Source organism: Dipodomys spectabilis, unplaced genomic scaffold (assembly GCF_019054845.1).
Source record: "Dipodomys spectabilis isolate Male_0828 unplaced genomic scaffold, ASM1905484v1 ptg000140l, whole genome shotgun sequence".
Taxonomy (NCBI): Eukaryota; Metazoa; Chordata; class Mammalia; order Rodentia; family Heteromyidae; genus Dipodomys; species Dipodomys spectabilis.
This window is the reverse complement of record NW_024870817.1, coordinates 36,521,864-36,534,647: the sequence shown is the minus strand read 5'-3', so window position 1 is coordinate 36,534,647 and position 12,784 is coordinate 36,521,864. Positions and strand designations below refer to the sequence as shown.

Genomic DNA, 12,784 nt, shown 5'->3' with positions numbered 1-12,784 from the left:
GTTTTTTGTTTGTTTGTTTGTTTTTTGCAATTCCACAATGACAGGCTGGTAGGTTCTTCGACTCTGAAAGTCCTCAGGTAAGAGAGCAGTCAAGCAAATGACTGGGAATATTGTAACACGCTGTCAAGGAAGTTTCATTTCGGGGCGACGGCAGGAAAACACTCTTCGTGGAGCAGAGAAGTCACAGGCAGAGCAAAACTGTCTCCGCCTCGCTTTGCTGGGCTGATTTACCTGCCAGTGTAATTTCCGTAGTGTCCCCTGACAATTGGACTCCAAAGCCTTTGTGAATGAGAAGTATCATTCAATCTCACCAGGCAGAAACTATTCCTCTAGGGCTGAATGACGTCTGTAAGAAGGCAGTTCAAAACATCACAGGGAAGTGAGAAAGGGGAAAGGAAAAAAAAAAAAAAAGCACCCAGCCTGGCTTTGTCAATTGCTGAAACTTGTAAAACAAAGGGGGTAGAGGAGCTTTGAGAGACCGGAATTGTGATCCAGCCAAGCAGACAGGAGACCTCTTGCAACTTTTAAAGCAATTTCATCCTCTTTGGAAAATGATATGCCTGTGTTATTCAGGGTAAGATTCCATGAGCACCTTCGGAAAGGAACATATCCCTCACCATTGGGAGGAAAAAAAAGAAAGAAAGGGGCAAAGATGAGAAGATATGAGCACCAGAATCTTGCAGCTGTGTATTGTCATAAGATTTAATGAACTGTCATAAAATGGTTGTGGAGATTAAAAACAAACAAACAAACAAAAAACTGTCCATGAAAACTTGGGCAAGGTGTGAGGCAACATGGGCTCATGGGGTGATGCTGGAATGTTTAAACTGAAAATTCCACCTATTCTTGTCAGACCAGTGAGAACATGTAGACACCGAGCTGGTCCCTCATGGGACATTTACTAAATCTTATTTTTAAAATAATGTTATGCAAGTTTCAGTGATTTGCATACACAAAGCCTCTGGGTTTGCTCATTCTTCACAGCTCTTCAGTAAGGAATGAAGCTTTATTTTTACTTCATGCCAATTTTGCCTCTTGCTTTCAAGACCAATTCCTGCCCCTCAGCTGACAACCGACATTGTAAGGGTTCTATTGTTGTAGATGCTATGTAAACTGATTCCGTTTTGCTCCTAACAAAAGCAGCACTGGGTCGCCTGGTCCATCCCTTCAAAGGACAGAATTTCTCCTGTATATGTTAACTTCTATTATTTTGAGGGGAATCATCAAGTGAAAATAACTTAAGCATTCTGGTGCCTCAAATGACTCCACTTAGTGCGTTAGTTCCCTAGTGTGACGTGAACTTGGTGTTTATTTAGCATTTGCAGACAGGATGTTGGAGAGCAGTTGAGACCCACCCAAACAACTTGGAAAATTAACGTAGTAAGGCATCCACTAGAGCCGCTGACTGGTATTACAATAAAACCTTCAAATCCTTGCCTGGTCACACTTCAAGGTGCATTTGTGATTTTGGTCTTCATTTATGATTCTCAGGCCTGTCAAGTTAAATGCAAGTAAAACTCATTGTCTCTTCCAGCTTTGCCATTTTCCTATAACTGGCCCAGGGGATTTCACAATTTCTCAGTTCTGACCTATGTTTAGTATATTATTGTTGCTTCAAGGAAGGTGTTACTAATCATCTAATGTAAGAAATTCCAAAGGTTTGTGAGACTACTGCTCATTTGGGAGTTTAGGACAGGAGGTTTATCTTTTTTTACATTTTTTTTTATTCTTGGAATCTTAAAGTGGTAAAAAGGAGAAAAGCAAACCAAGAAAAGAGGGCAGCTTCTTTTTATTTGTAACACTGTTCTCAGCCACAGATGATCCACCACGTGTCTTCTGAAGGTTGCTATTTCAGACAGAAAATGACAATGATCTCAGGGTGATATGTCAGGACATTGTATGTTAACCTCTCCAGAAATAATCAGCTGGATGTGTGCTGGCTCCAGGAGACTCTGCCTCAGTGAGATTACTTAGTTTATGGCCCCTCCCTTCTTTGTTTCACTCACACTTGAGTTCTCCAGGCCCTTCTTCACTGATTGGCTGAAAGTTCCCCCATAGAGTAAGAATCTTTCCCTGAGATCCCTGAGCACACTTATTGGGCAGCTCCTAAATATTGATTAAGAGTCCCATAATGACTAATATTACATGCCCATCCCCAAAGGAAAAAACAACAACTACAAACAGGGACTCTGAAAACATATGCGGCCAACCAGGACTCCTGTGGCCTTCTGGACCAGCATTAGCAAGGTGGCCACCCATCAGGAGAAGGTACACTGTATTACCAGGCTGCTGAAATTGAAGTGTTTTGTTTTTTGTTTTGTCGGTCATGGGGCCTGAACTCTGGGCCGCAGCTATTCAGATCAAGGCTAGCGCCCTAGCTTGTGAGTCATAGCACTACTTCCACCTTTTTCTGTTTATGTGGTGCTGAGGAATCAAACCCACCTCATGCATGCAAGGCAAGTACTCTGATACCAGAAATTTAAGTTTTTAAGTTTGTTTCTACCATTAGTATTTAAGATAGTACTTTAAATAAGAAAACTAAGAAATTAAACCAAACCAAATGAAGAAAAATAAAACCACTAGCCAGATGCCCTTGTAGCTCACACTTACAATCCCAGCTACTCAGGAGGCTGAAATATGAGGAACTCACTTTTAAACCTGAACAGACAACAATGACAAAGTGAAGTTATGTCTCAAGTGGTAGAACACTAGCCTTGAGCTAGTAAATTAAATCTAAGTGAGAACACAAGGGCCTGAGTTCACAAAACAAAACAAAACAATAACACTAATATTACTTATTCAATATTACAATGTTGCCTCCATTTTTAAGGCAATTTCTTTCATGAATATTTCTGAGATGCTCTTCAGTAATCTGAGTGTTTGGGAGTACTTTCTCTAAACCAGAGGAGCTATGACAATGCCCTCCCATTCCTGTTGGAGCACATGGTGGTAAGCAGAGAGGAGGAGGTCCGCAGACTAGGAGATTGGAATCTATGAAGCAGGTGCCCTTGTCAAATCCTGTAGGGCTTTGGAGGATCTGAGTTCCATCAGAAGCTCCTGCTATTTCTCAGCAATTCTTTTGTATAATTGGATGATGCTTTATCGACAACTTTCTGTTCACTTATTGCCATCACATTTCAATGAACTGTGCCACACATGGAGAAATTAACAGATACCCACCTGCATCTATTTTTTAAGCCACTAGGTAATAATGTTTTTGAACATCAGCCACTTGCACAACACCTATTTTTTCCATAGTAGCCATATGTCTACTATCATCTCTCTATCTGATATTTTTATTCATTGACTTGTTTTTTTTTTTTTTTGCCAGTTCTGGAGCTTGAACTCAGAGGTTAGACACTGTCTGTGAGCACTCTATCACTTGAGCCACAGTTCCACTTCCAGCTTTTCTGAGATAAGATTCTCACCGACTTTTCTGCCTGGGCTGGTTCAAACCAAGATTATCAGATCTCAGACTCCTGAGCAACTAAGATTACAGGCTTGAACCACCAGCATCTGGCCATTGACTTTTTCCCCCTAAAACTTAAAACTAAAATTAAAAGCTACACTATATATAAGTCTGCTATAAATAAGTTTGCTAATGTAGTTATATTTTTTCCAAACTACAAATAACTATTCATATAAATAAGAGTAGTAGTAGTCCAAATACCACCTAAAATTTCTCCCATAGAATTACTGGTACCATCAACATCCTCAGGGGGACCATATCAACTAGAAGGAGAGTAGATGCCCCCCTAAAGGTGAGTTATCTATTTCTTATTATTTAGTGATAGCCACAATTTAGACCTAATGACATCTAATAAGAACCATGAATTAAACAAGAGGTATTATCTGAAATTGATTGGATGAAATGTTAAGGAATGAATCACTCACTACACAATCCAAATTTCTCCCATACTTGGGAATACTCTGCCTAGTGTCTCATCTTCTGTCCTATAAGCAAACTTCCATTACCAGATTACAACAGGCACTCTCTGCTTTCCAACCTGCCATGAACAGATTTCTTAGAGCCACATGATAAAATAACTAAATATTCAGGCCTTTCAAATTAAATTAGAAACTGCTGATATGCCAAAGTTTTTTTCTTTTTTTGAAAAACGACTAGAGATCTTCCCTTTCTACAGTTTTCTGGCATTCTAAATTGTACTCAAACATTAATGAGCACTCTTGAAGCCTTTCCTTGATATTGAGAAGTATTGTGATATTTTTCTTTATGTGGAGAGGAATTTTGAGTAGGTTGAGTAGATTATCTATCTATCTATCTATCTATATCTATCTATCTATCTACCTATCTACCTATCTGTCTATCTATCTATCTATCTAATTGGAGTCAAGGGCTTTCCCCTTGGCAACATTCCTTAAATAACCAAATTCCCAAGAAAATCACGTTACTACATATAATATAAACTTGGTAAATGATGAATAAGTAACACTGATTACTATAGTAATGTCACATTTTAGGAAATAGTAAAGTCTTTTAAGGGTACTGTGGTTCAAAGTGGTAGAGCTAGCCTTGAGCAAAAAAGCTCAAGGACAGAACCCAGACCCTGCATTCAGGTCCCAGGATGATGGGTAAAAAACAACAACAACACAACAACAACCCTATGCTAAAGGAGTAAATGGCAAAATTACAAATCTGTTAACTCTTACATGAAATAAAGTCTTTATTTATTTATTTATTTATTTTGTCAGTTGTGGGGCCTGAACTCTGGGCCTGGGCACTGTCTCTCAGCTCAAGTCTAGCGCTCTACCACTGGAGCCACAGTGCCACTTCTAGCTTTTCCTGCTTATGTGGTGCTGAGGAAACAAACCCAGGGTCTCATGCATGCAAGGCAAGCACTCTTACCACTGAGCCACCTTTCCAGGCCATGAAATAAAGTCTTTTGCCATACTCCTAGAATGAGTCAAGGTGGGTTGTTGTTGTCGATGCAGCATTTTAATTGCCTTGTAAGATAGTACTAAACAATGAACATTTCAAAAGGTAACAATAGCCAGAAGACCTGTTTTTGCCAGCAAATCTCATTGTCTATTAAAAGGTGCTGAAAACTAACTTTTAACACTAGAAACAACAGTTCTGTGTGAGATCAGTGATAATGACACGAAATGCATTCCACAACTGACTTTTAGAACTTTGCACTCATTATTCAAAGATTTTTCAAAAATAGATTTCAAGGAAAAAATATAGCATCCATCCAATTATCAAATTTAAAAATTTTAAAGTATTAAGCTTCTTCCCCTTTTCTTTATATAATCTTTGTTCTCTATTTTGGATTTAAATACATTTCTTTTTTTGGGGGGGGGAGGTCGGATCATGGGGCCTGAACTCTGGGCCTGGGCGCTGTCTCTAAGCTCTTCAGCTCAAGGCTAGCACTCTACCACTTGAGCCACAGCACCATTTCCGGCTTTTTTCTTTTTTTGCTTATGTGGTGCTGAGGACTCGAACCCAGGGCCTCATGCATGCAAGGCAAGCACTCTACCACTGAGCCACCTTCCCAGTCCATTAAATACATTTCTGTAAATATAACCTCACTTAAATTAAGTAAATGTGTGTGTGTGTGTGTGTGTGTGTGTGTGTGTTTGTGTGTGTGTGTGTGTGTGTACATGTACTAGTCCTAAGGCTTGAACTTGGGGTCTGAGTTCTGGCTCTGAGCTTCTTTTGCTCAAGGCTAGTGCTCTACCACTTGAGCTACAGTGTCACTTCCACCTTTTTCTGATCTCACAGACTTTCTGGTTTAGGGTAGCTTTGAGCCACAATGCTCAGATTTCAGCCTCCTGAGTAGCTAGGATTACAGGTGTGAGTCAACAGGGCATGAAACAAATACATTAAATGCTTTAATCAATTAATAACAAGAGTAGCATCCTTAGACTCTTGCACTGATTCCTGATCCAGGCTCACACCTGTGAGGATGAGGCCCCAGAGAGCTGTGGGAATCTTGTATACAAGGGTGGAGCTTATGCTCTGGGTGGTTTCCAGCTCTTCCAGCAGTACCTAACAGGCATTTTTGTGGTTGCCTCAAATGTCACTCCTGGTAGAATTTTCCTTTGGGTAGCTATTTGTCTGGGTTTTTTTAGCTACAGAAAGATATACATCTGCCAACCAAGATCAACTGTGGACAGAAGAAACTAGAAATATTAGAGGTGAATTTGCAAACATTCATTTAATCACCTTGTTCGCAAGGCCAGCCCTTTACCCATTTCTCTGCCTCATACCCTTGACTGTCTTTACGGAGAGAGAAGCAAAATGGACTGAAGACACTGCAAAAGAGTAAAGGACTTACGTAAGTGCCCATCATACACACATCCGCAGAGCCCTTAGTTTAGAACTCACCCACCTTCCTAGCATCCAGGCTTGTGTCTTTATGGTCTTTTCTCTTATGTAGTTAAATCACTGACCATTTCCCATTGACATGGCTATGGTGAGTTTGAATTAGATATCTCTTAGTTTCCTCAAAGATGGAATGTTACTTTCTTTTTGTTGGAAGTGGGTTGATTTGTTTTTGAGAGGACTAAAGTAGGAAAGTTCTTAACATAGTAAAGCCAGGAATTTATGTTTTACTTTAAAATAAGTGTAATTTACAATGTCTAAGCATCAGTACTTTATGATTCACATTATCAAGTGACCAAACTCTAAGTATAGCTCAATAATAAATTATTGTTTTAATGTATATATATATCACAACATATATAGGTTTATGTATGTATATACATTTTAGTCCTAAGTATACTGTTCAGTGGAATGACACTGTGGTAGAATCATCACTACCATCCATCTCTATGACTTTTGTTATTATGATTATTACCTTTAATTAGTTACACAAAAGGATTTCAGTTCAACATGTTAGCTTATGAGTACAATGCATCTCATCAATGTCACCCCTCCATTCTTCTCCCTCTAGTACAGGACTTTTATATTCCCCCACACTGGAACCTTGACCCATTAGACAGTAACTTCTATTTCCCTTCTTCCAGCCCTGACAGCCATAACTCCTACTTTCTGATTCTGTGAGTTTGACTATGAGTATATGAGTCACAAGTGAAATCATGAAGATTAAGTCTTAATGATAGGTTATACTCTCAGAGCCACCAAGTGCCTTACTCTTAAAGAGAAAACTAATTCATCAGAAACACAAGATTTGAAACCAAATCCCACCTTGAGAAATTACTTGCCTGATTCATCATTCATTTCTGTACATTATTTATTTCATTCATTCGTTTGACTCTGAAGAACAAAAATACCAACTGCTGGCATTTATATAAATTAACTTTTTAAAATCTTTGCCTGTCTTTTGTTGTTGTCGTTCTGTTTACATACACACAAATGTGACCATCATAGAATCAGATCGATATATTACAGTATAGGTACCCATTTCAAATTCACAATGGCTCTTAATATTTATCAAATAGCTTCTAACTCCAGACTCCTATCTCAAAGGATAAAGCAAAGTGAACTTATGTTAATGAGAATAACTTTTTAAATATTTTTAAAGTTTCAACTGAACAACTCATACTGCCAATGATGCTTTTATGTCTAACCCTAGGATAAATTGTGGCTTTTATTAAAGTGGAGTTTGAAAACTAACCTGAACAAAAAAGTATTTCAATAATCATTTGATGCCTGATCTAATAAGTCATCAAAAAAAAGTTATTTACTAGAAACTAAACATCCATTAAGACTATGTAAGTTACATTCGATAGTATTTCCACAACCATGTTAAAAGTAATGTAGAAATAATATAGGCAACTTCTTCTTGATCACATATTAAAAGTATGTTTTCTTTGCCTGACACTGATGGTTATCCCTATAATTCTAGTTACTCAGGAGGCTGAGATCTGAGGTCCGTGTTGGAAACCAGCCCAGGCAGGAAAGTCTGTGAAGCTCTTCTCTCCAATTAACCACCAAAAAGCCAGAAGTGGCTGTATGACACAAGTGGTAGAGCACCAGCCTTGAGTGAAAAAGCTAAGGAAGAGTCACCAGACCCTGAGCTTAAGCCCCAGTGCTGGCACAAAACAACCACCGCCAAAAAATGATCTACTCTATGAGACAATGTATAACAATTGAAAAGGATATGTAAGATCAGATTAAGAAGTAACTTTTTTTGCCAACCCAAACTCACAATCTACTTGCTCTTCTGTAAATCTCAGATGTCTCAGCTGTAGAGTAGTATTGTCAAGTTTTATGAGGATTAAAAATACATATAACCTTTGGAAGTGGCGCTGTGGCTCAAAGTGGTAGAATACTAGCTTTGAGCAAAAGAGCTCATGGACAGCACCCAAATCCTGAATTCAAGCCCTAAGTTAGCCAAAGAGTGTTTATCTATCTATCTATCTATCTATCTATCTATCTATCTATCTATCTATCCATACCTATATAGATACAGATAGATAAATCTATCTAGATATAGATATCTATAAAGATCTGTAGATATCCATAAAAAGGTATTGATAGATAGATAAGATAAATAGACAAGTCTTGTTTGTATAAAAATCTTACCAAATAATACCTACTTTCAAAAGAAAGTTTTAAAAGAAAAAATTATGAGCTACAGAGATATGAACATTTAAAACTAAAAATACATATTATAAAGTTGGGCACTGATGGCTTACACCTGTAATCCTAGCTATACTCAGGAGACTGTGATCTGGGAATCCATGTTCAAAGCCAGCCCAGGCAGGAAAGTCTAAGTGACTCATCTCCAATTAGGCACCAAAAAGCCAGAAGTGGAGCTATGGCTCAAGTGGCAAAGCAGCAGCCTTGAGCAAAAAGCTTAGGGACAGCACCCAACCAAGTACTCAGGCTCTGAGTTCAAGTCCCAGGACACTCTCTCTCTCCCTCTCTCTCTTTCTTTCTCCTCTCTCTCTCTCTCTCTCTCTCTCACACACACACACACACACAGAGTGTGATCTGATACCCACTATTGATACATACTATGTTAGTAGTTGATTTAAAGAACTTTGTTTTTGTCTTAGTTTACATCCTAACTCCAATTCCTTTTATAGAATAAAATATATGTTTCTCCTTTCTCTCCTTATCCCTTCTTGTTCTGTGCTAGCATTGGGGCTTGAATCCTGAATTTTGTTGCTTTTTTCCTCAAGGCTAAGCTATACCTTCACTTCAGCATTTCTGCTGGTTAGCTGGAGAAAAGAGTATCTCAGATTTGTCTGTCCTGGCTGGCTCCCAACCATGATTCTCAGATCACAGCTTTCTGATAGCTAGGATTATAGGCATGAGCTATTGGGGCCTGGCACCCTATCTCCTTTCTTATACATCTAGTTTCTTCTCCACATTGTCTTTGAGTTATCTTTAAAATACACCATGCCAAAAAAAACTTCCTTTTTTTTAAAGCAATGCAGCCTTCTTACTATGCTACCACTGGACAGTAATGTCATCCAGCCTTGCCTCTGGTAACTCATGGCTGCTTGCCTATCTGGGAAGCCGTACCATCTTACTATGTGCCTTGCCTCAAATCTGCTCATGACTCTCCCTGCCTAGCAGCATCTTTTAACTTCTTTTCCTTTCTCTGCTGAGTATGCGTCTTACTCAGCCACAAAGATCTAACACAAACAGAAGCAAGACCAACCACTTTCAGCACAAACTGAGAAGTTCAGTCTCTTTGCTTGCTCCAATCTCCAAACAACTTAATTTGGACTATTGCAATTGTTACTGTTTTGAGTTCGTATAGTTTGCAGTAGATGACAATGCACAGTAGAGGCTGTGGGGACCTTAGAATCTCAGCTCCTGATTTTGACTGTGACCTCAGAAAACATGTATCCCTTTAAGGTTCACAACCCTCATGTATAAAATGACACTGTTCGTAGCACTTTTCATCCTCTTTGTGTTCCTCTAGGATTAAATAAAAAAGCATGTTGCCCAGTCAGTAATCCCTTTACAATCCTGGTTTATGTTTCTCTGGCAGAATCATCCTTCTTCACTCTTCTCCCTCTTGTTTCCCCCAGAATTAGAGAATTAGAGAGTTTCATTGTTTTTGTTTTTCTGGGACCTCAAATTGGTGCTAACACATCTCATAGTACTTATCAACATCATTGTCACCATGTCTGCTTCATTGGCTAACTGAAGCCACATTATAGATCCTTCCATTCCTGAGATCCGATCCTGAATATAGATACGTAGACCTCTGTAATGCCATGAGTTCCTTGAAAACAGGGAACAAGGCATATTCATCTTTGTGTTCAGGTACCTAGTACAATATCTGGCTCACAGCGTGTTTGCTTAACAGCAGAACAAATCCTTGGTCAACAGAGGCAGATAAACCTTTTGCAGATTTTCTTCCTGTGCCCTTTCGTGGCATTTGCTTCAGGGCTGGAATTAGGTTTCAGAAATTCAGTCTTGCCTTTGTCTTTTTCTCCATAAACATCTATTCCTGGGAGTTACTTTAGATACATTCCTGAACAAAACAGAGCTTGTAATAATAAATATTCTCCTAAACAAACACGAATTGATGAGGGTAAGGAAATATACTAGTAGAAGTCTTGGGCAGGCAGGGCATGCAGCTGTCCCCAACATCACTGTTATAAAAGGAAAGATGCTTTCCTAAGTTTTTAGGAGAAATGGCCTTTTTCTTGAGAAGCTATTGTGCAATATGCTATTCTACCCAGACAGAGTATTAGAATTCTAACTTAGGAACTTGTTGGAAGTTGGTTTTAAAAGGCTGATTTTTCCAGGAAGTTTCACCACAGCTTGGGAAGACAGTGGAGAAGGTGCTTGGGGTATGTGGAAAAATCTGCTCAAGTCAGTCACCTATGAGTAAAACGACTTTCTCTCCGGATAGGAAGAAGGCTATATCCTGGCAATGAGATAAAGACCTATGTAGAGTTACTAATTTGACACAAATTAGCACATTAATGTTGAGCTCATTCTTGTGGAGTCCTTGGGCATGGCCCACATTTATCAGATGAGGGGACTGAAGTTGTTCAATGGAAGAACCCTGGAATATCTGGCTCTAGAGGAAGGAGTGCCAGGAAAATTCTACTTTTCCTGATCTCACCAGGCAATGGTAAAGATGCTCCATCCTTCTCTCATTTAATACTTAGGACAAACTAATGAATGAGGTCTATTCTTTTCCTCCACCAAGGAATCCAGGAAGCTGAGGTCTAGGGGAAGTTAAGTTGAACCTCATGCTTGGAGTCCTACCTGGAGAATGAAACTCAGCCACCAAAGCCAAGCATCACCAGAGGAAAACTATAAGTGCCATCAAATAGACAAATCATCTTGTGAGTAGAATCTCAATAGGAGAACAGTTTTGTTTTTATTTGCAATTCTGATTTTTTTTAAGCCGAGGTAGCTCAGAATGTACAGGCTTATCTGTGCTAGAAATATCATATTGTAATTAAACAGATAAAAATTAAATAGATATTTAAATAAAAATTAAGCAGACAAAAACTAAATTTTTGTGTGAACATGGCACTGAAAGAATTAAAAATCAATGTTTGTTTATTCTAAGAATTAATACTTCTAAGTGTTTTCATGCAGAGAAGGGGTGCATATATAGATGTGGTACTCAATAGTAACTTTCAAAGAAGTATTTTTATTTTTTATGTTAGTTCTTTTCTTGAAATGATCAATTTTTTTCCTGTTTTAAAATTTTTATTGTAAAGGAGATGTACAGAGGTTACAGTAACATTAGTAAGGTAATGAGTACATTTCTTGTCAAACAGTGTCAAAATTAATTTCTATATCATGTATTTAGTAAGGTTTTTAAATTTTATTTTTATAGAACAGAGAGCTCCTATAAAAGAGATAGGAAAACTGGTTTGGATACTATTTAACCTGACATTATTTATCAGTCTGTTTTCTTTTAGGGAGAAAGAGAGAGCTTGTTCATTCCAGGTATGCCACTAACTCTAAAGAAATTTCACACAACAGTTCCCTGTGTTTCTCTCTGTGTGTTCACTGTGTTCTTAAAGAGATGTCTTTGTCTAATTTTTTTTTGTTTTACAGAAGAGTTGAGATTGAAATATGGTAGCTAGCAGAGTGGCTTTATCCAAAGTTACACGCAAAGAAGCTGGAAGAAACATTGCCAGAACATGCTGTTTTGAGGGCATAGTGTTATTCCATATATAACGAAAATATGGAGAAACTGATCCACTCAACTCATAGAACTGAAGCTATCTTTCCTTTGACAATTCTTCAATGAGTAGTTTCCTGCTGAATCTAATTTATTCTCTGGCTCTCAGAATTCTCTGTAGGTAGTTAATTTATATTATCCTTATCACTTTATAGTAATTATAAATTGTGATTAAAGTACTTTTTAAAAAATCATAAAGAGTGGGGTGCTGGTGGCTCAGGCCTGTGATCCTAGCTACTCAGGAGGCTGAGGTCTGATCATCATGGTTCAAAGCTAGCCCAAAGTCCATGAGACTCTTTTCTCCAATTAACCACCTAAACCAGAAGTTCTGCTGTGGCTCAAAGTTGTAGAGCGCCAGCTTTGGGCCAAAGAGCTCAGGGACAGCGCCTGGTTACTGCATTTAAGCTCTATGATTCACACAAACAAAAACAAAAATCGCATAAAACATAAGCTTTTATTGTTTTGTTGTTGTTGTTGCCAGAACTGGTGCTTGAACTCAGAGCCTCACACTTTTGCTTCTCTTGGTGCTTTACCTCTTGAGCCACTGGCACCTGGCTTATAAGCTAATTTTTTAAATAAAAATCTTACACATAAATAATAGCTCAGGCAGGGTTATTTTGACAGCTTTGTGGGTTCTACTGCAAATAGCCAACATATTAAAGTAGATTCATATTCTACAT

The 12,784-nt window shown here is 38.4% G+C and overlaps 1 protein-coding gene across 4 annotated transcripts in view; it reads right to left on the bottom strand.

Annotated features, from left to right (window-relative positions):
- The window catches only part of Pde4d (phosphodiesterase 4D), a 1,402,687-nt gene that overhangs the window by 266,750 nt on the left and 1,123,153 nt on the right, over positions 1 to 12,784 (bottom strand). The gene's annotated exons all lie outside the window — the stretch shown is intronic.